Source organism: Canis aureus, chromosome 4 (genome assembly GCF_053574225.1).
Source record: "Canis aureus isolate CA01 chromosome 4, VMU_Caureus_v.1.0, whole genome shotgun sequence".
NCBI classification, from domain to species: Eukaryota; Metazoa; Chordata; class Mammalia; order Carnivora; family Canidae; genus Canis; species Canis aureus.
The window spans coordinates 18,962,859-18,987,043 of NC_135614.1; the positions used below are offsets into that span (position 1 = coordinate 18,962,859).

Consider the following 24,185-nt stretch of genomic DNA (forward strand, 5'->3'; position numbering starts at 1 on the left):
GTTTAGGCTGTCTAAACTTAGCCCCTGAACTGTGTCTGCCTCCACATCTGCTTAACATAAATTATTAACATGATGACCAAGGATTTTGATTTTTAAATTTTGTGCTTTGTCTTTATGCCAGGAAATGCCTAGAAATTACATATGGTGGCTTCATGAAAAGCCGACCACATATAAATGAGATCATATGGTATTTTTTCTTCTGGACTGGCTTATTTCACTTATATTGTCCTCTAGGTTCATCCATGTTATCACAAATTCATAATGCTATATAATCTACGTAAGCATGCAGATGTCTCCCTGAGCTAGTGATTTCATTTTCTTTGGATATATATTGCACTGTGATCTGAATGTTTGTGTCCTCCCCAAATTCATATATTAAACTCCTAACCCCTAAAGATGACGGTATTATTAGGAGGGGTGTTTGGGAGGTGATTAGGTCATAAGGGTAGAGCCGTCATGAATATGATGAATGCCTTTTTATTTTGTATATTTTTTAAAGATTTTATTTATTCATGAGAGACACAGAGAGAGGCAGAGACATAGGCAGAAGGAGAAGCTGGGAGAAGCTCCCTGTGTGGAGCTTGATGTGGGACTCAAGGACCCAGGACCCCTGGATCACACCCTGAACCAAAGGCAGAAGCTCAACCACTGAACCATCCAGGTACCCCAGAGGAGTGCCTTTTTAAGAGACCCCACAGAGACCCTTAGCTCCTTCCATTTTATGTAAGGATAAAATGATAAGTCCTCAATCTAGAAGAGAGCCCTCCGCACTGGCATCCTGATCTCAGACTTCTGGTTTCTAGGATTGTGAGAAATAAAGGTTTGTCCTTTATAATCTATCTAGTTTGTGGTATTTTGTTAAAGCAGCCCAAACTAAGACAAACCCAAGAGTGGGATTGCTGTGTCATATAGTAGCTCTATGTTTAATTTTTTGAGAACCCTCCATAATGTTTTCCACAGTGGCTGCACTACTCTCCATTCCCACTGAGAGCGCATAAGGGTTCCTTTTTCTTCACAGTCTCACCAGCACTTGTCATTTTTTGTCTTTTTGATAATAGTCATTCTAACAGGTGTGAGGTGAGATCTCATCTTGGTTTTGATTTGAATTGCCCTGATGACTGGTGATAGTGGACACCTTTTCATACACTTGCTGGCCATTTATATGTCTTCCTTGGAAAAATGCTTATTCGGGTTTTTATCCCACTCATAGAAGCAGAGAACAATGTTGCCAAGGGCTTGGGGGTGTGGTCAAAGATTACAAATTCAGATATGTAGGGTGAATAACGTCTGGAGATCAAATGCACAGCTTCGTGACTATGGTTAATGATACTGTGCTATATACTTGAAATTTTCAGAATAAGAGAATAAATCTTAATTATTTTCACTAAAGGAAAAAAGTTAACTTTTTACAAAATAAATTTTATAAAATAATTTTTATAAAATGATGAGCATTTGATTAACTTGATTGTGGTGATCATTTCACATTATGTATGTATATCAAAACATCATGGGTTCACCTTAAATCTACACAATTTTTATTCATCAATTATGCTTCAAACAGCAGGAAAGCCCTGCCAGTCACCTGGTCATCTATTTGAAAACAAAGCATGTAGGCACACTATTCCATCTTGATCTTTAAAGTTGTTTTTTTTTTTTTTTTTTTCAGGGAGTAATAATTACTTGGAAAGTATCCTTTGATCTTTACATTAAAAGCCCTGTTGCACACAAGATTAATAGTATATCCCATTTTAGATAAGCAAACTGAGACTCTGGATGGAAGTTTATATGATCTAGCACTATGTAGAGCCTTGTCAAGAACCCAGGTTTACTTTCAGCTTGAGAGTCCTCTAAGATTTTACAAATAATGCCCCATCTCAGAAAAAGAACTTAACATTTTTATTAATTCCATTTGAGTCACAAGAAGTGCTATATTATTCATATTGTTCTTAAACGGATGTTATGATATTTTGAGAGGATTTATATATAGTAGCAAAAACGTAGATACATGATAAGAAATAAAAGGGCTTTTGTATATAATTTGTTAAACTATTGTATTGTGAAAAAGTAGAAAAGGCTTTCAGAAATATTTGTTTAAAAAAAATCTGACATATATAACCTTGTCCCTGTTGTATATGGCATGGTTTATATGTATGAAAGGCCTCCTACTAGACATCTTATAGCCATTTTGGGCCACTTTTATATTACAAACTTTTTTTTTTTTAATGTTTATTTATTTATGATAGTCACAGAGAGAGAAAGAGAGAGAGGCAGAGACACAGGCAGAGGGAGAAGCAGGCTCCATGCACTGGAAGCCCGATGTGGGATTCGATCCAGGGTCTCCAGGATCGCGCCCTGGGCCAAAGGCAGGCGCCAAACCCCTGCGCCACCCAGGGATACCCCTACAAACTTATTTTTATATTTTTATCCATTGTCTCATTTCCCTTAGAAATCTGTGTAATTTATTTTCCAGAAAAATATCATCTGATTTGATGAGCTAAGAAGATATATCATAACAGGCCTCTTGATAGATAGGCATAATAAACATTTATTTAAACTTATGTCATAAAGACAGAACAAATGTCATATTTTAAAAAAAATACAAGATGACCTTTTGAAACAAGGCTAACAATCTCATACCAAGATGCATAAGTGATATAGCTAATGTTATATCTCATTTGTCATGATCTACAAACACACAAATGACATTTGTATTTGAAAAGGTCAGGATGGATGATGTGATTGCTTAGTAAGATTAACACCACTACAATTTAAATTAGATATTTTACAATTGCTTTGCTGGAATAGTTTAATGGCCACTGGGAACAACTGATACTTGCATCTGAAATTTTCCCATTCTAAAATTATCATGGCCATGGGATTCAGAGTGGTTAAGATGTTGGGTCACAGAACTTTTCTTCTGGGTCATAACTTGAGCCTACATGAAAATATATTTGGGCCCACCCCAGCAGAACTCACACAACCCAGCTTTAGTTGTGTGTTTTAATTTTTAAAATATCATGATAAACTCATATTCCAGTCGATTGTTAAAAATGTAGGATGTGCGGTGGGCAAAATTTTCTAAAGCACTATTTAGTACACATTATACACTTGTGTGTCATCTCTATAGTTGTAGTAGGAAACACACAATGAAATATGTGTGTCTGTGTTCCAAGAAAATTTTATTTACAAAACTGGTAGTGGCTGGATGGACTGTATTTTGACTCCTGATGGATGGAATATTAGAATTCTATAGTTTTGACAGATAAAAATTACTCTCAAATCTTAATGTGCAAATTACCAAATGATCTAATATGAACAATGTTATTCATGAAGCTTTCCTGGAAGGAAAGTCAGCTCCTCTTTTCCCTAGCTTTCATTTAACCAAGCTTTTTCTGAAAAAAAAAAAATAGTATTTCTGTGCAATATTTAGGTAATTTTGCGGTCAGTTTGTGGTAAATTTGGGAAATATTGAATTAAAAAAGTATGACATGTTTTTCTGGAGGAGAATGTACAGTAACTTTTAATATAACAAAAATGCACCAGGGATCTACAAAAGGAGAAAAAAGAGTTTTTTTAAAACCTGTTTGGTATGTGAGCCTCTTTCCGTTCTCTTTTTTGTTTTTAACAAAATATTTTTCAATGAATTGCCAGGACACATTTTGCAAGAAAATTAGCTTTAGTTTAATTTGTGAGTGATTAGGTAGTAATTTGTTTAATTATTTAAAACATTAAGGTTTCTTGGTTGGTGTTTCTTAAGAGAATTGGCAAGTATCCATGTTAGTTCTTAAGAAAACTGTAAGTTGTCTCATGATATCTGTTAAATAAATCTTTGCCTTTAAAGAAGGTTTGGAATTAAGGTAAAAAAGAAGAATGGAAAGATGACATAGTTGTCTTCATACTACTTGTGAGAACATCACAAGTATAATCATCTTAACTGTGTCTAAAAACTCCTCGCAACAATGTCCACAATAGCCAAACTGTGGAAGGAGCCTCAGTGCCCATCGACAGAGGAATGGATAAAGAAGATGTGGTCTATGTATACAATGGAATATTACTCAGCCATCAGAAATGACAAATACCCACCATTTGCTTCAACGTTGATACAACTGGAGGGTATTATGCTGAGTGAATTAAGTCAATCAGAGAAGGACAAACATTATATGGTTTCACTCCTGGAAGGGATATAAAAAATAGTGAAAGGGAATAAAGGGGAAAGGAGGGAAAATGAGTGGGAAATATCAGTGAGGGAGACAGAACATGAGAGACTCCTAACTCTGGGAAATGGACAAGGAGTAGTGGAAGGGGAGGTGGGCAGGGGGTTGGGTGCCTGGGTGACGGGCACTGAGAGGGGGCACTTGACGAGATGAGCACTGGGTGATATGCTATATGTTGGCAAATTGAACTCCAATATAAATAAATAAATAAATAAATAAATAAATAAATAAATAAATAAATAAGGTATAATGCTTTTAAAAATTGAAAAAAAAAACCTCCTCACAATAACATTTCTGTGTTATAATGTTTGGGGGCATTTAAGTCATAGAATGTTTCTAGATATCTTTTTCACTGCAGCCTGTCAGTGAAAAGAATTTTACTAAATATTAAAAGTAATGTGAATTAATGAAATTATACCAAGAAATGTTCAAATAAATTTTTCTTTTGTTAACTTAATCCCTAAACTTTTAATTGCTTTAAAATATTTTTTTTCAGTTCCAAATTTTTATTTAAATTTTCATTAGTTAACATATAGTGTAATATTGGTTTCAGGAGTAGAATTTAGTGATTCATGACTTACATACAACACCCAGTGCTCATCATCACAAATGCCGTTTTTACTATCCATCAACCATCTAGCCCATCCCTCACCCATATCCCTCCATCAACTCTCAGTTTGTTCTCTATAGTTGAGTCTCTTATGGAAAAATACAGTTTTTTTAAAAAGACTTACACCATATAATAACAATTTTTCATCATAATAAGTTTGCAAAAGGAAATTACTTTTAAAAAATATATAAAGATAAATGCAATATAATGCAAAATATACTATAATATGTAAAATATGATATTTCAACATTAAAAATTCAGATAAAGACATAAAAAATTAACAAGTAAATAAATAAAATTTCAGAGACTATAGGAAAGGGGTATCTGGGTGGCTCAGTCAAGCTTCTCTTTTTTTTTTTTAAGATTTATTTATTTATTTATTTGAACAAGAGATGGGTGTGGGAAGCACAGGGAGAGGAGAGAAAATCAGAAATAGACTCCTCACTGAGCATAGAGCCTGATGTGGGGCTCCATCCCAGGACCCATGAAATCATGACCTGAGCTGAAACCAAGAGTCAGACACTTAACCAATTATGCCACCCAGGTGCCCTAAGCCTCTGACTCTTGATTTTGGCTCAGATTGTGATCTCAGGGTCCTAGGATTGAGCCCCACATGTGTCTCTGAGCTCAGCGGGGAGTCTGCTTCAGATTCTCTCCCTCTCCCTCTGCCCCTCCCCCTGCTCACTTTCTTTCTTTCTAAAATAAATACATAATAAAAATATTTTTTAAAATGTTAAAGACCATAGAAAAAGAGAAAATTATCTTTACCTAATGGATGGCCCCCCAAAAAAGGAGTGGTGTAAAAATGGGTATTGCCTTGTGGACTGCTTTAGTCAGAAAGCAATGTAATATATTGAGTATAAAAGAGAATGTGACTAAAAACAGGCAGGCAGGATATGGGTAGAGAGAAAAATTACATTAGGGCAAAGAAATTAGATATGTTTGCTAAATGATGGGAACCTGTTTTAGAGAAATTTGTAATTAAAATTTACATAGATCCGAGCTGACTGAACTATGATAACTATTATAAATTTCACTGGATAGGGATAAGAAATGGATCATACTCTAGGACATAACGATTAACTGGATGAGCATTAAAAATAGGTAAAGTTGGAGTAAAGTTATCATCAGTGTTGCCCAGGATATATGTGGTGCTAATAAAAGGAAAATAGAATAGGGGCAGATTTCACCCCCAGAACTGGGAAAATAAAGATTAATATATCTTTATTTCATAAATGTATCTATGAGGAACACCTGGCTGGCTCGGTGGTTGAGCATCTGACTTTGGCTTAGGTGTGATCCCAGGGTTCTGGGATTCAATCCTGCATCATATTCCCCTCAAGGAGCCTGTTTCTCACTCTGCCTGTGCCTCTGCCTCTCTCTGTCTCTAATAAATAAATAAATAGTCTTTTAAAATATTAAATAAATAAATCTATGAAACCAAATAATTTAAAAGCACATAAAAATTGAGTAAAGTCAGATATTAGAACTTGTGTGTGTTTGAATTGACTAAGATTCTTTAATTATAAACATATTTTGTAGTTTCACATTTGTTTACCCAATGAGATAGAATAAAAAAAGCAGCAGAAAGCCTTGGCTAGTTGACCCAGGTGATGTGTGAATGCAGTCTACTGTGAAGAGTGGCAGTCTACTAACTCCACCTTATTCTATTTTGTTAATTACAATAGGATAAGAGGAGCTTTTAAATTTCTACTCCTGAAAGAAGTTAAACAATCATAAAATTGTACAGATGAATCCTCTTGTCATTCAGTCCAAATTCTTTGTTTTATAGATGCCCGGGTGACTTGCTGAAGAATTCAGAATACTTTGAATGCTTTTAAAACAGAGTTCGTTGGTAATTTTTTCAAAATGTTTTAAAACTATCTTATTTTCTTGTAGAAAAAATCACAGTGCATGGTGATAAAGTACAGAAAATCTTTAGCATTAAGAGAATTCAAAACTCCTACCTACATTCCCAGTGATCCCTTAGGCAGCTTTTCAATGCTTTACCCAGGGTTTATAAAGTTTAGCATTTACTAAAAGACTAAGATTAAAAAGGGATCAATTTCTCTCTAGAGAGTAAAAATCCATGAAAGAGAACTGGGAAGAATCTTAATGATAAACAAAAACAACAATGTACATGATTGCTTTATGCAAAATATATATGCAAAGATGAAAAACAACGTATAAAAATAAAGATGATTTACCAGATAAACCTAATAACTGATTTTCAAATGAGCAAGGGATTTTAATAGGTATTTCTCCAAAGAAGACTAACAGGTACATGAACATTTGCTCAAGATCACTAATCATCAAGAAAATGGAAATCAAAACCACAAAGATATCACCTCACCTTGTTAAGATGGCTACTATTAAAAAAAACAAACCAAACCAACCCAAAGACAGTAAATGTACACTAGAATGTAGAGAAATAGAACTATCTTATGATTCAGCAATCATACTTCTGGGTATTTATTCAAACAATTTTAAGAGATAGTAGCACTCCATGTTCATTGTAGCACTATTCACAATAGCCAAGATATGAAAACAACCATGACTGAATGGATAAAGAAAATATAGTGGCACTTGGGTGGCTCAGTCAGTTAAGAGTCTGTCTTTAGTTTGGGTCATGATTCAATGAGTCCTGGGATCACGCCCCACATCAAACTTCCTGCTCACCAGGGAGCATGCTTCTCCCTCTCTCTCTGCCCCTCACCCTGCTCATGCTGTCTCTCTCTTGCTCACTGTTTCCAAATAAATAAATAAAATCTTAAAAAAAAAAACTTATAGTATATACATAGAATAGAATATTATTCAGCCAAAAAGGAAAAAAAAAAGGTAACCTACCATTTGTGACGGCAAGGATGCATCTTGAAAACATTATGCTAGGTGAAATAAGCCACTTACAGAAAGAAAAATAATTCATAATTACCCTTATAGGAAAATAGGCAAATTCATAGAATCAAAGAATGGGATGATGGTTACCATGGGTTGGCAAAGGGGGAAATGGAGATGGCTAATCAAAGGATATAAAGTTTCAGGTATAGGAAGATACATAAGCTCTAGAGATCTGTACAGCATTATATCTACAGTCAGTAGTACTTATTGCACATTTAAAAATGTGTTAAGAGGACAGATCTCATGTAAGTGTTCTTACCAAAATGCAATGAATTTTTTTTTAAAAAAAGAAGTTATCAGATAAATATTTCTGTTTTACAATGAATGGTATGTAGTAGAATGTATATTCTTTAAAAGTGGTTAGACTTTTGAGCTACTTAAACATATTTAAAAAATAAAATGATACATTAGACTAGGTCCAAAATATGCAGTGTAACACTAAACTGATAAGTAAAATATATACATGTTATACAGTGTTAAATGTTTCTTTTACTTCATGTTTATCAATTTTTTCAATCAATAACCTCTTTGAAAAATATAGATATCTTATTACTTACCTAAATATAGATATCTTATTACTTACCTGAATATTATATGGAAATAATTACTTTATGAAGTTCCTTACTGATTTTTAAAAGTGGCTGTATCAGTTTACATTCCTTTCAAAGGTGCATAATGGTGCCTTTTTCTCCACATCCTCACCAACACTTGTTATTTCTTGTCTACTAATTTTAACTACATTGGCATGTATAAGGTGATATCTCATTGTGGCTTTGATTTGCATTTCCTCATGATTAATGATATTAAGCATCTTTTCCTGTGTCTATTGGCTATCTGTATGTCTTCTTTGGAAAAAAATCTATCAGGCTCTCTGCTTATTTTTTAGCCATATTTTTGTTTGTGTGTGTTGAATTGTGTAAGTTCTTTATATATTTTGGATATTAATGCCTTGTCAGATATATCATTTGCAAATATATTGTCCCATTCAGCAAGTTGCCCTTTTGTTTTGCTGATGGTTTTCCTTAACTGTACAGAAGATTTTTATTTTGATGTAGTCCCAATAGTTAATTTTTAATTTTGTTTCTCTTGCCTTAGGACACATATCTAGGAAAATGTTGCAATGGCCAATGTCAGAGATTTTATTGCCTGTGTTCTTTTCTAGGATTTCCAGTTATGAAATAAATAACACACGAGAATAAAGGACACAGCATAAGGAAATGACCAATGATATTGTAATTATGCTGTAAGGTGACAGCAGCTACACTTATGTTGGGCATAACATAATGTATAGAAAGGTTAAATCATATATTGTATACCTGAAAATAATATACTCACGTTTCAACTATACTCAAATAAGAAAAAAAAAATAAATTTCCCTAAATATTTGTTTCATTTAATTCAAACACTCCTCTCTGGATCTTTTCTGCTCTTGAGTGTTATAACAGTGTAGGAGATGGTTTCCTTAGGGATGAAATTCATTGATTTAGTTGATGGAACAATAAGTAAATTAAGGAAACCCTTAAGATATAAGATTAATTTACAAAATTAAATGATATTTCTGTATACCAGAATGAAAATGGAAATAAAATACAATTATTTAAACATATTTAACATTAGATACTTAGGAACACATTAAATGAAGAATATTCAGAATTCCTACATTAAGAAATATAAAATATTACTAAAAGAATTTGAAGATCTAAATAAAATAGAAATGTATAATATGTTCATTAATTAGAATATGCAAGTATTTGAGACATACATTCTCCCCAGTAAGGATGCAAAGAAATTGCCTCAATATGGATACAAAGAAAGTGCCATCAAAATCCCAGAGGCTTTGTAAGGATGTGGATTTGCATGTGTGTATTTGTGTGCATGCACTTGCTTATATCTGAAAATTCACATGGTAAGTACAAAATGTATTTGGAAATGCAAAGGACATAATAGTGAAGAGCAAAGATGGAGACCATAAACTGTATGGCTTCAAGACTTAAAGTAATTAAAATATGTGATCAAAAGAGCAGACTGAAGAGTCAAATAGACTCATACATACATAGACATTTAATCTTCAACAAAGGCACAAATGTAAATAAATGTTTGATGCTTTGTGTTTTCAATAAATAATGCTGAACAACTGGATATATATCTATGAAAAAAACTAATCTTGATCCCCGCCTGACGCCATACTAGAAAACCAAAAACCAAAACTAAACAAAACAAAAAACTTAGAATAAATTGTAGACCTAGAGAAAAGCAAATTACATTAAAATTTATATCTTTTATACTCAAAAAATACTATAAAGAGGAAAAAAAGTAAACCATAGACTGGGAAAATACATTCATAGTTCATATATCAAATAAAAGAGTTTTAAACATAACATATAAATAATAATTTAATAATAAAATCAGCAAGCTTTCAGATGTATGAAAAATACTAGAAAAGACATTTCAATAAAGACTTATGAATATCCAATAAGCTCTAAGAGGGAAGCGTAACATAATGCAAATTTGATACATTGCATTGTCATTGATTGTCACTGGAAAACCTATTGGATTGGCTAAATTTAAGAAGATTAACAATACCAAGTCTTGGTGCAGTTGTGCAACAAATGAGACTCTCATGAATTAGCGTTTAGACTGTAAAATGGTACAAACACTTTGGAAATGATGTTTGGCAGATTGTGATTTATCATGTGACCTACCAATTTCACTTCTAGTGTTTTCCCAAGAGAGAGAAATAGTTTCCATACAAATATTTTACATGAATTTCACTGATGTTTTATTTACCACAACCATTAGCTGGGAATAGAAATGTTCATCATCAGCAATATATTGAAAGAATGCCAGATATTTCAACATTGTTGCATATCAAAAACATCATTCGAGATAAAATGTGGTCTGTGGAGAATGATTGAGATTGAGTGTAAAGTGGTGCAATGCAGCTTTCTGGAACGATGCAAAGGTTATAAATATCAAGTGGAGTGGTGGTTAAACATTTACATTTGTCAAAATTCATCAGTTTTTATACTTAAAATAGTGTGTGATTTGAAAAAAAAAATACTGTGTAATTTGCTAGGTATAAATTGTATCCATGCAAATACTAGAGAAAAATGTAGATTAAATGTTATATAACTGACATAAGAAAAATTTTATAACTATGATTTAAAATTTATATAAAGAAAGAGAATTGGTAATTTGAACTTCATGAAACTGTAAAAAAACAAAAACAAAAACAAAACAAAAACACTGCTCCCTTGTAAGGGTGTCTGGGTGGTACAGTCAGTTAAGCCTCTGAATCTTAGTTTCAGCTCAGGTGGTAATCTGAGGGTGGTGAGATCAAACCTCGAGGTTGGCCTGTGCTCAGCACGGAGTCTACCTGAGTTTCTCTCTCCTTCTCCCTCTACCCTTTAAATAAATAAACCTAAAAGAAGAAGAAGAAGAAGAAGAAGAAGAAGAAGAAGAAGAAGAAGAAGAAGAAGAAGAAAAAGAAAGAAGAAAAAGAAAGAAAGAAAGAAAGAAAGAAAGAAAGAAAGAAAGAAAGAAGAAAAGGAAAGGAAAGGAAAAGAAAAGAAAAGAAAAGAAAAGAAAAGAAAAGAAAAGAAAAGAAAAGAAAAGAAAAGAAAAAAAGAAAAGAAAAGAAAAGAAAAAAGAAAGAAAAGAAAGAAAAGAAAAGAAAAGAAAAGAAAAGAAAAGAAAGAAAAGAAAAGAAAAGAAAAGAAAAGAAAAGAAAAGAAAAGAAAAGAAAAAAAGAAAAGAAAAAAGAAAAGAAAAGAAAAGAAAAGAAAGAAAGAAGGAAAGCAAGCAAGCATTGCAGACCGGGGCATCATAAGCAAAGTAAATAAGAACTAGAAAAAAATAATTGTTTTTAGTGTTTAATCCCTTTCTGTCTATCCACTTTTCCATTCATCACTTCCTGTCATCTACTTCCTATAGATATAAATCTTATATAGATGTAATCAGAGTGGTCACAGATAAATATGTGAAATAGCTCTTGATCACATAAAAGATGTTCAACTTTCCTTAAAAAGAAAAGAATTTCAAATTAAACTATGCTGAGATATAGTTTCTCATCTATCACATTGGCAGAAGTCCCCACATTTGAAAACATATTTATGTTGCTATGGAGAATAGACACTCTAGCAGATTGCTTGAGAATTGCAAAATCACATAAGACCTATGGATGTAAATTTAGGAACACCTAGTAAAATTACCTATACATTTAAGCTTTGATACAGTGATCTCACAAGCAGGATATCTTTCCCATAGATATACTCACAAAAATATGGAAAAGATTTTTGCAGAAGGCCTTTCACTGTAGCTTTCCCTGTGCTAGCAAAAGACCAAAAACAGCCTAAGTGTTCACCAATAAGGAACAGTCTGAATACACTGCTATCCAACTTCTATGGAGTATTCTCCAAGATATGCTGTGAGATTAAAAAAATATATATTTATATATAGAAAAATTATTTATCATGTGTTACTATAGCTTATATTTTAAAATATAAGAAATAATAAAAATTTAAAATATTAACTTGCATAAGAAAGGAAAAAAATAGGGAGTAGAAGCCAGAAATAGCCTATTTTCTCTAAATATACCTTAATTTGTGAATTTGACTTTGTAACTTGTAAGTACTTATATGTATGCATAGATAAAACTATACAGAATACTTATGATTTCAAAGTCAAATTCAGGGGCACCTGGGTGATTCAGTCGATTATGCCTCTGCCTTTGGCTCAGGTCATGATCCCAGGGTTCTGGTCCCAGGGTCCTGGGATAGAGTCCTGCAATGGGGCTCCGTGCTTAGTGGGGATCCTGCTTCTCCCTCTCCCTCTGTCTCCCAGCTCATGCTCTCTCTCTTGCTCTTTCTCTATCTCAAATAAACAGTCTTAAAAAAAAATGTCAAATACAGGGCAGCCCGGGTGGCTCAGCAGTTTACCACCTGCCTTTGGCCCAGGGGGTGATCCTGGAGACTCGGAATCGAGTCCTCCACGTCAGGCTCCCTACTTGGAGCCTGCTTCTCCCTCTGTCTGTGTCTCTGCCTCTCTCTTTTTCTCTCTCTCTCATGAATAAATAAAATTTAAAAAATTTAAAAAGTCAAGTACAGATATAAAAATTAAGATATATATGTCATAAATTTAATTGATTTTTAAAATTAAAACCAAAAATGAATAGATTATTCTGTGTATCAAGATGGTAGATAGCCACAGAAAATAGTATTTCAAATAATTTTAAAATGTAATAGTTTGTACACTTACTAGGAGCTATTATAGGGACAAACAACTGAAAAAAAAAGTATTTTTTTCTTAAACATTTACTTGGCTCTTTTAAGCCATTTGCACTTCCAAAGAAATGTTTTAATTATTACACTTGCACATGTGCACACACACACACACACACACATACATACTGCTGCTGAGATTTTAATGGCATTTCATTTAATCTTTATCTTTCACTACATTAATGTCTTCTTACATAAATTTTATCTTTCACTATATTAATGTCCTCTTACATAAGCAAATTTTAAATATTCAATTTATTTAAAATCATAAATTGTTTTAGTATTATTTAACATAAATTTAGTGAGTGAGTGCACCACTATCATCATTAGAGAAAATAAGTGTAACCAAAACAAACACATTAAATATAAAACCTTATACTCCTAAATTTAATCTAGAGATATAAATATGAATTTAGAATATATTTTCTCAAAAACCCACAAACAGAAGCAAAGAATACCCATAAACCAGACGGTGGTATCTGAATGCTACTTCCCCCCAAAATACAAGGATCTTTGAAAAAATGGCTAATTCCAAGAATGGAGGGAACATGCAAGGTAAGCCTGGGACATGGTGAATCATAATGCAAGATAGTTATCAAAATCTACTGAGGTTAGTTCAAAAGGATCCAGGAAAAAAGTAAAGAGATTACTACTGGCCAAAAATAAGAGTATTTGGGAAGTAATGAAAACAATAATCTTAGACTGAATCATATCAAATACATTCAAATCTATATAGTTAATAATAGTTCATAGGCAAAAATACACTCATTTGTTAATTTTCTGGAAAACTGTAATTAGGGGAGGATAAGTCCATTTTTTTTCCTATCTGTGTTGCATGAACTCTTACCTCAGAATATTCAAATAGTTAAGGGAGAAATTTTTTTTTTAACAGGGAAATTTCACATAATAAATTAAGAAAAGTGATTGAATTAATATATCATGATTTTAGCAAAATAATATAGCAACATGTTTTTTTCATTTTTTAATTTAAATTCAATTAATTAACATAAGGTGTATTATTAGTTTCATAGGTCATCGTTCAGTGATTCAGCAGTTGCATATAACACCCAGTGCTCATTACATCACATGCCCTCCTTAATGCCCATCACATAGTTACCCCATCCCCTCACGCAACAAGTTTCTTTAATGACAACAGAAAAACAGCACATGGAAAACAAAAAGGTGAGGAGTAAAAAATGAGATTAAAAAATACTTAAATAAAATGATAATATCTTGTCTAGATCCTGATTCAGACAACCCATTTTTTAGAAAGCCAGGGAAACTTGATTCCTCACTGATTACTGGGATTAGCAATGATTGTTCAGTTTATTTTTTTAAAGATATGATTATAGTATCATCTTTATGTTTTTGTTAAAGTCTAATTTTTTAAAAGATAATGTTGAACCCTTCATGGTTGAAATGAAATGGAAGCCTAGAGTCTACTTAAACATAATACCCTGCCAGGGAGTAGAAGGGATGGTAAAGAAGTAGAGATGAGGCATTCTTGGCCATGGGATAATAATTATTGAAACTGGATGATGTGTCCATTGAGATGAAGGATTCTATCGTATTCTCCTTCTATTTATATGTATTTGAAATTTCTCAAAATATTTCTCCTTTTTTAAAAAAGATTTTATTTATTTATCTATTTATTTATTTATGAGAGAGCGAGAGAGAGAACAACAGAGGGAGAGGAAGAGGGACAAGCAGATTCCTGTTGAGTGAGGAACCTGACATGAGGCTTGATCTCATGACTATGAGATTATCATGACCTGAAGTCGAAACCAAGAGTCAGATACTCGATTGACTGAGCCACCCAGGCCCCCCCTCCCAAAATATTTCTTAAAGTATTGTCTCTCTTTTGAGATAGAATAGTCTCCTTAATGCCAATTGCTAGTTTTCTATGATAACATACAATTTGCTTCATTATTAATAATGTTGCACAATTTGCTTCATCATTAATAATTTTAAACAGTTTAATTTCAACATTACTTATCTCTCTGGCTATATTCCATTTTTTATTAAAAAATGTAGTGTACTCTTAGAAATTACAAGTGCTTTGTATTCAGACAGATCTGGGTATGAATCATAGCTCTAACACTTTTTAGCTATGTGATTGATTTTTGCAGAGTTTACTTAATCCCTGAACCTCTGTCTGCCATCTGTGTAACAACAATATAACAAATGAAATATTGTATGTATTTTAGCAAGATTTCTTAGCCTAAATTCACCTTTGGTTTCAGAAAAATCTGAGAATATATTTGTCGTAGTCAATTTAGGCTGCTGTTATCAAAATACCATAGACTGATTGGCTTAAACAATACACAATTTTTTCTCATATTTCCAGCCTGGGAAGTTCTACATCTAGATACCAGTAGATTCAATTCTTGGTGAAGGCTCACTCTAGATTGTGGATTGCTGATGGCCACCTTCTCCTGTATCTTCCCATGGTGGAGATAGGAAGTTCTGGTATTTTTTCCTTCCTCTTGTTATAAGGCTCCACCCTCATAACCTCATCTAAATCTAATTACTTCTCAAAGGCCCCACATCCTATACTATCACACTGGAGATTAGGACTTCAACATATGAGTTTTGGAGGGATACAATTTAGTATATAAAAGTATGAAAAATATATAGTAGTACATCCACTAGTAACTTCCTTGCAATGAAGGGTTTGGAGCCTCTGATGAAAGAATGTGTTCTTTAGGGAGAAACAATCAGACATGTCAATATGGCCAGTTAGGATAACTGGTTGTTGAAGAAGATGGAATTTGTGATTCTAAGAATAGTAGCAGTATATTGAAAAATCTATACCTCTACCAGTCATTGGACAAATATTTAAGAAATAGCATGATCACAGAATGATTTAATTGGAAATACTCTGATCATAGAGCACAAAAGTACTCTTTTGAGACTTCCTCTATAAAACTACAACACTAAATAGAGGAAATTCTTTCCACTTTGAAGCAAGATAGCTGGCAGTCAGATACCTTGAGGATATTGATGCAATTATAAAGAATGATGGTAGAAAGGGGTTGCTAAATTGATCTCATGGTTTTAACTTTTATTTAACTAACAATTATATTTTTGTACTTATTATATACCCATTATGTTTGTAGGCACAGTACTGATTTTTTCAGGGTAAAAATATGAAGACAAACATGACTTAAAACTACAGAAGCTTACCATTTTATTTGTTATTTTAAAATATTATATTAAGGGATCCCTGGGTGGCTCAGCAGTTTAGTGCCTGCCTTCAGCCCAGGGTGTGATCCTGGAGTCCTGGGATCGAGTCCCACATCAGGCTCCCTGCATGGAGCCTGCTTCTCCCTCTGCCTGTGTCTCTGCCTCATTCTCTCTCTTTCTCTGTGTCTCTCATGAATACATAAATTTAAAAAAAAAATCTAAAAAAAATAAATAAATAGAAATAAAATATTATATCACACTTGAGAAATATTTCTATTAATGTCAAGAACAAACAAGGATAATGTTTTATTGAAGGTATTAAAGCAAGCAATTAAGAAAGAGTAAGCAATATAATGTATAAACACTTTTAGAAGTTGAGATAAAATTATGTTTTCAATGATATGTTTGTGTGCCTAAAATTCTAAAAAAAATAATTATATGTAAAAAATAGCAGTACAAAAAGTAAGATAATTTTGTGAAGTGGCTAGATAAAGTTAATATACTGAAAATAACAACCTTCATGATTAGAAACAATAATCAGCAGTTATGATGGATGGAAAACAGGACATTTTAAAGTAATTATGAGTAAACTTAAGAAAAGCTGAAACTCTATATGAAGAAGACTATAAAATACTAAAGAAGGACAAAAAATATATATTATCATAGAAATGGAAGAGCTTGGAGAGGGAGCTAAAGCTCCATGGGTGGGAAAATACATATTACTATGATATTACTTCAGGTTCTCCAGAGAAACAGAAACAATAGAAATTGTGCCTAAACAGGAGACTTATCACAAGGAATTGGATCACGTGATTATACAGGTTGACAAGTACAAATATGCAATGTGAGCTGGCAGCCTGGAGTTCCAAGAGAACCAAGGAGCAGATGAAGCCAATTGGCTGTTTTCTGGAGAATTCCTCACACTTGGGAGGTTGGCTTTTCTGTTCCATGCAAGACTTCAGATGAGTCCCATCTACATAGAACAATCTGCTTTATCCAAAGTCCACTAATTGAAACATTATGTCATCCAAAAAACACCTACTAAGTTGACAAATAGAATTAACCATCACAACTATTCTGATTTTTTTGAGTATTTTCCTTTTTTCCAGCATTTTGAGATATATTTGACATGTAAAATTGTATAAAGTTAAGGTGTACAATATGTTGGATTGATGCACTTAAATATTGTGAAATGATTACAGCTGTAGCATTAGCTGACACCTTGCATCACCTCACAAAATAATCTTTTTTTAATGGTGAGATATTTAAGATTTACTCTGTAGCAACTTTTAAGTATACAATATAGTATTATTTAATTATTGTCACCATACTGTGTATTAGATGCCTAAAATTTATCCATCTTACAACTAAAAGTTTTACTCTTTGACCAACATCTCCCCATTTCCTCGAACCCCAGTCCTGACAACTACCCTTCTACTCTGTTTCTAGGAATTTGGTTTTATTTTTTTACTCTTAAAAATACTTGTTTACCAACATGACTTAATAACAATTTTCAGTATATCTTGTTTAATGATTATGATAGTACTTCTTTCAAAAGATGGGAACAAGAATGTTGTGATATAATCTTTTGAAAAGTAAGATGAAAATGCCAGTCTTTGGAAGAGTCTCTGAGGAAAGTTCTTTATAAGAGAAGAGGCTTTCATTGTCATGTCCTTTCACTTATTCCTACCTAAAATGAAGATGAGCTGGTGGTGGTAAAGCAACTATTATGTGACCACGAAGGGATAAGGCAGAAAATACAAACCACAATCCGAAGATGACTGAGCAGAAGTTTTGAAGAAACATGTCACTGACCACATTCTCAAATCACCATATCAGCCACAGATTAAATACTTTTCAGTTCTTGTTACATGAGAAAAATTAAAATTAAAATTAAAATGATAAGATCATTATTTAGATTTTCTGTTACATTCAGACAGGTTTACTTTTATTTTTTATTTTATTTTAAGATTTTATTTATTCATTCATGAGAGACACAGGGAGAGAGGCAGAGACACAGGCAGAGGGAGAAGCAGGCTCCATGCAGGGAGCCTTGATGTGGGACTTGATCCCCAGAATCCGGAATCACGCCCTGAGCCAAAGGCAAACGCTCAACTGCTGAGCCACCCAGGCGTCCCGACAGGTTTATTTTTAATATAGAAAGACTATATTGTCTTGTTTTATTTATATTATTTAGTTAACACAATTATCATCTGTTATCCCTTCTGCTTTCTCATCCAGGGTGTCCTTAGAGTGCTTTCGTTCACTCCAAGTCATGGGTCAAGTCCCTCTGGTAAATGAGGGAATGACTTGAGTTTGTCCTCCTACATGTTTAAGACAAATCTAGACTTATTTCAGAAGTATTATTTTGAGAAAAGATTTGTAAATTCATATAAACATTTTTACAGTTTACAATTAGGAATATTCCTCTATCTCTTTTATAGAGTCTGGAATGTTGTCTATTGTTCTCATCTGTTCTTCTGCTAAAATTTTCTCCTGGCTATAATTCAGATACACCAACATAGCATTGCTATTTTTAGGTGTAATTGTTTTTATGTGATTTTTTTCTTCTTTTTACAAAACACATGTCCAAAGAAAGTAATTTTTAGGAAGCTTCACAGATTTTTCTCTTAGCTTAAGAATAGGTGGAAGCCATTCAGAGAATGAGAGAAACTAAAGTATTGCTCATTTCCCATCAAAAGAAATCATAATAAAAAATCAGTTATGAGCAGAAACATTGTTTCTCTCCTGTTCATTATCTATGTTCAAATTGAGTTAAAAATAACCTTGCCCACTTTATTTTTTATTCCTTATTTTTTTTATCCAGAGAATAATTAATGTTCTAATCTATCATGAAGAAAGACTGCTGTCCTACATTTGTTTGAAGGAATGAAAGCTGAAAACGGGGTGTGAGAATAATTTGTTTACCTTGGTTCAAGGTAAAATTGTTTTAATTTTTCCAGCTGCATTGCTGCAGTAATGTAAAAGCCCGAGCACGTCTCTCAGTATCATTAAAACAAAACTGGAATTAATACACAGCACACTCCATCCATACCATAAAGCAGTCAAGGAAATGCTGATGGTGGAAATGCTGATGATGCTATTGATAGTTGGTTAGGTTTTATAAACTAATGGAGTATACATCATCAACAATAATGCTGATAATGAATTGATGATGTTATTTTTAAACAAAGAAGAGAGCTATCCTAAAAGATTTGCTTTTGAGAAATACTATCCTTTATTTCATGCCTACAACATGGATATGGGTAGGAAATAGTACCCATGAGAAGAGATATTGTCACATCAGTAACATCATGAAATGTGTCAGCCTGATCAAACACTTGGGTTCTACAAAAATCCCTGTAAAAGTATACCATTGTCTAGTGGGGATGTGTTAATTTTAAGCTCTCAGCACTACCGACAGAGTTCCATCTCTGCAAAACTGTCTCTGTTTTGAATATCTGTAAGGAATCTGGGATTGTTTTGTAGCATTCCTTTAGTGTGTGTGGGGGGGGGGTGGGGGGGGTGTGGTCAACCCAGCAATTTCAATTCTAGGTAGATACCTATAGACACTCCAGCATAGGTGCATTGAAGACATGCACGAGGATATTCATGGCAGCATTTTTTTGTATTATCTAAAAAAGTGGAAACAACCTAAATGTTATCGGTATTAGATTGAGTAAATGAATATTCATACATTCATTCAGTGAATCGTATGCACAGTGAAAATGAATCACCAAGCCATATGTGTCAACTGGGGTGAATCCTAAAAGTGTAATATTAAGAAAAGGAAGCAAGTTAAGTTTGAAACCTTATGATATGTTCACAAATACATAAAGTTCAAAAGCAGACAGTACTAAACAATATAACTCAAAAGAGCGCTCAACATAAATTTAAGGAGAGCAATTGCTCCTAGGGAGCAATTGCAAGGCATATGATGAATGGTGGGTAGAAAAGTTTTCCAAAGTACAGTAAATATTCATTTTTCTTTATTTATGATAGTCACACAGAGAGAGAGGCAGAGACACAGGCAGAGGGAGAAGCAGGCTCCATGCACCGGGAGCCCGATGTGGGATTTGATCCCAGGTCTCCAGGATCGCCCCTGGGCCAAAGGCAGGCGCCAAACCGCTGCGCCACCCAGGGATCCCCTAAATATTCATTTTTCTAACTTATTTGGTGGAAACAGAAATGTTTCTTATATATAAAAAGAAAATTATGTATAAAATGTAAAACATTGCTATTGGCTCTCTTTTCTTGAACATTACCTCACAATGTCATGAAATAAATTTTCACAAAGTGCCATGTATTACTATTATCCTATTTTATTTTTTAATTTTTTTTTTATTTATGATAGTCACAGAGAGAGAGAGAGAGGCAGAGACACAGGCAGAGGGAGAAGCAGGCTCCATGCACCGGGAGCCCAATGTGGGATCCGATCCCGGGTCTCCAGGATTGCGCCCTGGGCCAAAGGCAGGCGCCAAACCGCTGCGCCACCCAGGGATCCCTATTCTATTTTATATAAAGGCAAACTTAGATACATATTAACCCAGCCAAAGTCACAGGGAGTGAATTACCCGAGGTTACACAGCTGGCACGTTTCAGAACTGGGATCCAGACTTTGGTAATTTGAGGCAGAGCAAATGTTCTTAATGTTACAACTACAAGACTCTCCACATGCCTTATCCAAACACATGCATGATTTTAATGTGGTTGCAATCATATTATATGCTGCAGTTCATGTAACATTGCATTTGGGGAAGTAATCTGTGTCATTATAACTTTTGAAAATATACATATTAATGACTACATAATATTTTATACTGTCCTTCCATACTTTATTTAAACAGCTTAATTATTTCTAAAGTCTCAAAATAAAATTGTTTTGGAGACATCCTTAAATATCCTTTGTTTTATATATATATAAATGTCTATAAATTATAAAAATAAATTTTTATTTATTTAAAAAAATATTTATTTAAAAAAATCTAAAAAAATATTTTTATAATTTATAGAAATTTGATCACATTAAAAAATAGAAACAATTCTAAAATATTCTAATTGGTCTCAAAAGGTGCTGTATCAATGATATTCTTACTAACGTTTTATGAGAGAACAAGCATTTTGGAAATTTGACAAAGCATGATCATATAATATTGCTGTTTTTTATCTGTGTATGTGTAATAAACAATGATTTTAGGTTTTATATTTTTATTAATAAATGGCTTTCCTATCTTTTGATGATCTTTGACTTTTTTCTATAGATGGGTTAGCAATTGCATTAGTGTTTGGTAATATAATTTTCTATAAAAAACAATACTGAGTCTTTGTCATAAATGTCTGTGTTTTGCTATTATACATACATCATTTAATTTTATTTTTGACCTAAAGTGTTTTTATAGTCTTTAAAAATCTATGGCTTTAAAACAATTTTAATATGTTGAGGAAATATCTTCCTCCACAAAATTCTATGCACACTTTTTTCTTTTCTCTATATTTTTTGAATTATAAGTTTAGATATGAGGATTTCATTTTTTCTATATTATTTCATAAACTTAGAGCAATATTTGACTATTATTCTGTTTAATTTGGGTATTTGAAAACTTGTACATATATATTTTATATACAATGGTCAATTTCTGGGGTGTCATTCTTTTCCACTATCTGCTCAATCAATTCTTGCACCATTCATTTCGAAATCATCAACTCATGTATCAATTTTTGTAACAATACTATGTTTTTTAACATATTGGTAATATAAATTGCAATTCTTCTTCTAGAAGATTCTAGATTTTCAGACTATTCACCACTACAAATTTAGTAGCATCATCAATTTCTTGGACCATTGTCATGGCATCCTCATTGGCTTATTCACTGCCCTCCATTGTCAATTCTCCACCCAGCACTCAGTGTGAGCCTAGAATAAATCAATCACATCTCTCAGTTTAGCAGCTTTTAAACTATTCGTGGATTACACATGTTCGTGGGATGTGGTCACCTCACCTGGCCCCATTTTTGTACCTAATTCTCCATTTCTCTCAGTTTACTCTAGTCACTCCAGCCTTCTTGTGTTCTAGAGACAAACTATACTTCTTTCTATTCAAAATCCATTGAGATCTCATATTATTTTTAGTGTTTCCATGCTTATGTCAACTAGTGCTTTGGAGAAGAATAAACCAGTCACTGCTAGCTCTTTCAGTATTTTTTAATCAGAAAATACCTTATAAATGTATTTCACATTTAGTGCATTTAGAACCTGGAAAAAAACAATAGAATAATAGAATTATTTCTAACTGATGCCAGTATCATTTTAAGATCTATTAATTTTGTAAACAAACAGATAAATACTGAAGCCTCTGAGTCAAAAACTGATTACAAAAATGCCATGGGGTTTGGGCGTGACAGCATGCCCATTTAATAATCAGGGACAGGAGAAGCTCAAAAAATACCTCAGCACAAGAGTTTTGGAGAAACTAGCTACATTACACTCCTCACCCTCAATTTTATTATGGCAAAACCTATAACAAAAACATACAAAAGTCATATCCTCCCTATGAATGCCACCGTGTGGATTAAGTAGAAGTCATTAACTAGTCCAAACACTTAGAATTTTGTTTTTCTTATTAATCTTCAAAGCAACCTAAGGAAACATGAAGAGAAAATTACTATCAGGCTTTGTTTATAAAAATGAAAAGTGTAACAAACCAATTTTCTATGCATCAAGTATCTTTATTAGGCATAAATTTTCCTAAGCAAAACCTCAGCTTTTTAGAAATATTCACTATTTTAAAAAAATTTTTGATTAACTGAAATTAATTTGGAGTTTAAGCCTTTACTCCACCAGAAGAAAGTAATTTAATCTAAGTTAATAGAGTTATTTTTTGTGTATCCAAGGATCCACTCTCACAACATTCCCTTTCCTAGGGATCAAACATACTTTCCTGGGAGGAGTGGATTACAAAGGGGGCATTTATCATCACTAACTATTTGGGCATCAGCTGGGCCATCCAAGTTCCCAACATTTCTCAAAGTAGGATGCCCAGGCAGATCAAAGCTGTGACCTTTGGCCTTAACTACATGGCCACTTTAGATCTTGCATTTTTTCAGCCACTTTGATGCCCATTAGAAGACGTGAGAAGTGAATGTGACATCAAAAGCTAATATTTAGTACTTCTTGTGTTGGTGCCACACATAGAGTTGCCACTGGAGCAGCTGGAGGAGAACCATGGCCAACAGTGAAGGCACGCACTTTCATTGCCATCAAGCCTGATGAGGTCCAGCACAGCCTCATGGGAGAGATCACCAAGCCTTTTAAGCACAAGGGATTCTACCTTATTGCTACAAAGTTAATTTAGGCTTCTAAAGACCTTCTCAAAAAACATGACATTGATCTGAAGAGCCATCTGTTCTTTGCCAACCTGATGAAGAAGGTGCAATCAGGGTCTGTGGTTGTTATGGACTGGGAGGGGCTGAATGGGGTGAACACAGGCCGAGTGATGCTCAGTGACTCCTACCCTGTGGACTCTAAGCCTGAGACCATCCATGGGTTCTTTTGTATCCAAGTTGGTGGAAACATTAGCCACAGCAAGGATTTCATAGAGAGTGCAAAGAAGGAGATTGGCTTGTGGTTTCAGCCTGAAGAGCTGGTGGATTACTTAGAGCTCTGCTCAGAACTAGATCTATGAGTGACAAGAAAGCAGACCTCAGCACTTTGCCAGCTCCATTCTCTTTCCTTCTCATGGGGAGGGGGCTAAATTTACTGTAGCAAATCCAGTTACACTTAAGAACTTTCTTGTAATCTGGAGGGGAAATCTTGGGGCTGAGAGTGCTCCCTGTACAGTATTATTATGTGCTACTATCTGATTAAAATGTTTCAACCCAAACTAAAAAAAAAAAAAAAAAAAAGCTACACTCAATACATTTTTTTTTTGAATTTTTGCAAAGTATGTTCCATTGCTTGGACCAACAATCTCTCTATCTGAAGGGAAACAAACAAAAGGC

At 33.5% G+C, this 24,185-nt stretch overlaps 1 pseudogene; it reads left to right on the forward strand.

Moving 5' to 3' along the window:
* Positions 1-23,873, forward strand: part of LOC144312027 (nucleoside diphosphate kinase A pseudogene) — a 70,288-nt pseudogene extending 46,415 nt beyond the window's left edge.
* Positions 23,874-24,185: the final 312 nt, after the last annotated feature.